This window comes from Penaeus japonicus, unplaced genomic scaffold, assembly GCF_977035675.1.
Source record: "Penaeus japonicus unplaced genomic scaffold, GWHDUDI00000001_assembly GWHDUDI00000022, whole genome shotgun sequence".
Taxonomy (NCBI): domain Eukaryota; kingdom Metazoa; phylum Arthropoda; class Malacostraca; order Decapoda; family Penaeidae; genus Penaeus; species Penaeus japonicus.
Window position 1 is genome coordinate 16,599,680 of NW_028234424.1, and position 5,000 is coordinate 16,604,679.

The 5,000-nt window shown below is 42.5% G+C and overlaps 1 protein-coding gene across 1 annotated transcript in view; it reads left to right on the forward strand.

The window, feature by feature from the left end:
* The window catches only part of RhoGAP100F (Rho GTPase activating protein at 100F), a 237,600-nt gene that overhangs the window by 112,589 nt on the left and 120,011 nt on the right, over positions 1–5,000 (forward strand). The window lies entirely within an intron of this gene.

Sequence of the window (5,000 nt, forward strand, 5' to 3'; positions counted from 1 at the left end):
GGATAAATGGTGTGTCTGGATATATGTGCGTATGTATTGATAAAGAGGGATTGATTTTTAGATAAGGGAAATTATATTGATATATATTTTTTAGATATATAGTTTCGAGATCAATGGAACATTTTTTTTTTTTGGAACATGTAATATTGGCTCAATATTTTTGGGGTACCTGCTTGTATTCCTCGCTTTTATTCTTATAGTATACAGTATATCATATATCTCTTTCCTTATTTCATTATTTACACTTTATTTTCGTGTATTCTCCGTCTCTTTCTCCTCTTTGTCGCGGGAGGCTGCAGTTTCTCTTTGTTCAACATTTTCACTTTTTGAAGGGAAGGAGAAGTGGGTGAGGGTGGAGGGGTCAAAGGGAGGGGGGGGGGAAGGGAGTAGGCCTTAGGTCGCTTGGGTGTATGGGTATAAGGGGGAGGGAAGGAGAGGGGGTAGTGATAGGAGAGAGGGACAAAGGAGAGGGTAGAAGGGTAGGAGGAGGGGGAGGGGGGAGAGGTGGTGGTGGGGCGGGGTGGGGGATGGGGTGTAGTCCTGCTGGATTGTTTCCTCAGGCTTTTGTTCGAGGTTCTAAAATTACTCCTTCAAGAAATCCTGAAGTGACTTTCGCACTTACATATTGCGATTGCAGGAGGCCCTGTGAAGTTCAGGTATGTATTTACCTTTTTCCCGAAAAATATGAATTAAAGGAGAACAAAACTAAGATTAAACACTCGCCGATAGAACCCCCCTTGCCACAAAAAAAAAGAAAGAAAGAAAAAAAAAAGACGAGGGTGTTTTCTACCCTTTCGTCCACTCTCATGATAATGATCCTATAATCAATAATCATGACAATAACTAAGGATAATGTTGAGATGTAATAACGATCACGGTGAAGACGGCAAGGTAGGCCGAGTCAAAAAACAAAAAAAAAATAATAAAAAAAAAACCCATAAAACAAAAAATAAACCAAAATAAACAAAAAAAAGATCCAAAAAACTAAAAAAAGAATATATACACTAAATAAAAAACAACATAAAAAACAAAAGTACACAATCAAAAAAATAACAAAAAAAAAAAAATAACAAACAAATAAAACAAATAAAAAAAACCGCACAAATACAAAGCACAAGAAACAGAAACAAAATACAACAATAAAAAAAACAAAAACAATACAAACAAAAAAAAAAATGACAAAAAAAAAAAACATAACTCTGACCGCTACAACAAACACAAACTGAAAATAACTAAAAATAAAAAAAAACTCACAAAAAAAAAAAGAATAAAAACACTAAAATACACAGGAAAAAAAATAAAAAATTATAAAAAAAGAAACTAAGAAAAACTAAATAGAAAAAAATAACACTAAAAAAAAACAACACAAAAAACTCAAAAAAAAAAAAAAAAAAACAAAAACAAAAAAATAATAATAAAAACAACCTTATAAAAACAAAACCAATAAAAAAAAGTTGTTATTCCTAAAAAAATAAAAAAAAACGAAAAACAAACAAAAAAACAAAAATAAATAAAAAAAAAAAAAACAGTTCAAAAGATAACCAATTTAAAAACAAAAAAAAAAAAAATAAAAACAAAAAGAAACAATGACAACAATACAAAAAAAAAAATACTAAAAAAAAAATAAAAACCATGAGCACATATAAAAAAACAAAAAAACAAACAATAATCAATAAATAAACAAAAAAAACAGAATAAAAAAAAAAAAAAAATAAAAGAAAAAAATGAAAAAATATTAATCAAAATAAAACAAAAAAAAAAAAACAAGGCCAGGTAACAGCAGACACCCAGACACCTCCCCCCCGCCCGCCACATAAATGGGGAGGGGGGGACGGCTTTATTGCCCCCCTCCTACCTCCTAGCCCTTCCCACCCCTTCCCCCTCCTACCCCCTAGCCCTTCCCTCCCCTTCCCCCTCCCCCCTTGACCCTTGCCACCTCCTGCCCCCTCACCCTCCTCCACGTCACAGCTCTGGACGCGTGCCAAGACCTGCGGTGTACCCAGCATTGTTGTTGCCTGGTCGTCGGCCTTCCATCTCTTCCTCATGGCTGTCGCTCTCTCGCTCTCTTTCTCTTTCTCTCTGTCTGTCTATTTGTCTGTCTATCTGCCTGTCTCTCTACCTCTGTAGATGGACATATATCAGAGAAAAGAAGACAATGGAAGGATAGGAGAAGTCAAAAGAAAAGAAATAGGGAGTAAGAGAAAACAAGAGAGAGAGAGAGAGAGAGAGAGAGAGAGAGAGAGAGAGAGAGAGAGAGAGAGAGAGAGAGAGAGAGAGAGAGAGAGAGAGAGAGAAAGAGAGAGAGAGAGAGAGAGGAGAGGGAGGAGGGGAGGAAGAGAGAGAGAGAGAGAGAGAGAGAGAGAGAGAGAGAGAGAGAGAGAGAGAGAGAGAGAGAGAGAGAGAGAGAGAGAGAGAGAAGAGAGAGGAGAAAAGAGAGAGAGAGAGAGATGAGAGAAAGAGAGAGAGAGATGAGAGAGAGAGAGAGAAAGAAGAGAGAGAGAGAGGAGAGAGAGAGAAATGAGTGAGAATGAGGAGAGGAGTGAAAGAGAGTGAGAGAGAGAGAGAGGAGAGAGAGAGAAAGAGAAGAGAGAGAGAAGAGAGAAAAGAGAGAGGAGAGGAGAGAGAGAGAGAAGAGATAGAGAGAGGAAAGGGAGGGAAGAGAGAGAAGAGAGTAGGAGAGAGAGCAGAGACGAGAGAAAAAACGAGGAGAGAGAGAGAGAGAGAGAGGAGAGAGGATGAGAGAGAGAGAGAGAGAGAGAGAGAGAGAGAGAGAGAGAGAGAGAGAGAGAGAGAGAGAGAGAGAGAGAGAGAGAGAGAGGCAAAGATGGATAAAAAGAACAAAAAGGAGGGGGCGATTATCATCCTTTGTAGGGAGCCCCGCCATGCAGGGGGGGAGGAGGTGAATGCCCTGAAGGGAAGTGATTGTCTTCATGGCGGATATTGTCTTTTAGGAAACTGGGATACTTAGGAATATTGCATCTCTCCATCTCGTGTACCCTCCTCTCCTTTTCCTATTCCTCTAATGCTTTCTCCCGCTTCCTCCCACCCTCCACCTTCCGCGGTCTCCTCCCTTCCTCTCTCTCCTACCTCTCAGCTTCTCTTAACCCTCTCTCCTCCCCCCAACACTCTCTCTCTCTCTCTCCTCTCTCTCTCTCTCTCCTCTCTCTCTCTCTCTCTCTCTCTCTCTCTCTCTCTCTCTCTCTCTCTCTCTCTCTCTCTCTCTCTCTCTCTCTCTCTCTCTCTCTCTCTCTCTCTCTCTCTCTCTCTCCCTCTTTCTTCTCACACACACACTCTCTCTCTCCTTTCTCTCTGTCTCTCTCTCTCACACACTCTCTCTCTTTCTCCCTCCCCCCCCTCCCTCTCTTTCTGTCTTTCTGCCCCTCTCTCTCTTTGTCTTTCTACCCCCCCTCTCTCTCTCTTCTCCTCCCCCCCCCTATCCTCTCTGTCTATCTTTTTCTCTTTCTCCTCTCGCCACCTCTCCCTTTAGGATTTACGATCTCTTAAAAAAAGGATGCTTGATAATCCGACATACGTAAACATGATGAGGATTTCCGCACAGTCTCCGCGCCACCTGTTGTGTTGGCAAGAAAATGAACCGGGGAAACAGAGCATGCGCGTTGATTTTCCATTGCAGATGACGATACGTTGATGTGTTGTTGTTTTTTTTATAACATACAACTTATATAAACGAAAAATCGAGCTACAGTTTTGATAACCTCGATGTTGAAGCAAAGATGATGTACATAAGCTCGAATACACATAAACGTTCAGGTTTGTCTTGCTTGCTTACTTAATCACTGCCTAACATGAATGTGCAATTTGCACGATGCGCAGACAGTGTCCTCGCCTAAATGTGGGGAGATGCAGTGAAGACTACATAAATAGAATCTCTCTCTCTCTCTCTCTCTCTCTCTCTCTCTCTCTCTCTCTCTCTCTCTCTCTTCCCCTCTTTTCCCCATTGTTTCCCCATTTTACTTTCGTGTATATATATTTTCGTAAGAAGACGAGATGTGTAAGATCCTTCCCTAAATATGCCGTGGTTCATACCTCGTCCCTCTATGCATTATAAATCTGCATAAGCGCACAGGGTTACACTCGTGTGCGTGCGTGTGTTTGTCCGCGTCTGATCGTGACTGTGTCTGGTCTGGTCCTGAAGGGGGAGAAGGGGAGAGGAGGACAGGGGGAAGGGGACATGAGGGGAGAGGGGGGGGGGGCGAAGAAGGGGGTGCAAGGGGCAAGGACCTGGAAGCCAAGCACACGCGCCTGTCGGGGAGACGACGGCACACTGTCTGCTTGAATCTGAGGTGTTCAATCCGGCACAGAAAGGTCAGTGTTGGAATACGAAAGGTCAAGCCCGGGCGTGTTCTCTGCTACATAACTTCGGTCTGCGTCTATTTTTAAGAATGGGAATGGGGAGTGGGAAAAGGAAAGGAATGAATAAGAAAGAAAGAGAGAGAGAGAGAGAGAGAGAGAGAGAGAGAGAGAGAGAGAGAGAGAGAGAGAGAGAAGGAGAGAGAGAGAAAGAGAGAGAGAGAGAGAGAGAGAGAGAGAGAGAGAGAGAGAGAGAGAGAGAGAGAGAGAGAGAGAGAGAGAGAGAGAGAGAGAGAGAGAGAGAGAGAGAGAGAGAGAATGAGAGAAGAGACATGGGAGAGTGTAGGAAGAAGAGGAGTAGAGTAAAGTACGAACATGTGGGGAAATAATAATGAAGGAGCGAGGAAACAGAGGTGGGAATTAGCGGATGGAAAACGAAGGCAGGCGGAATGAAAGCATGGGGAAAGAATAACAGAGACAGAAGGAGAGGAAAACGAAGGAAAAATGGAAATATAAAGGGTTACAGCTGTGGCGGTGTGGAAGGGGAGGGGGAGGGGGAGGGGGAGGGGGAGGGGAGGGGGAGGGGGTCAGGTAATGGAGGAGAAGGATGAGAGGAGGGGGAGTAGGTAGTGATATATCGGGGATTTGGGGAGAAGGGAGGAAAGTGATGGGTGATATTGGTGATTGGA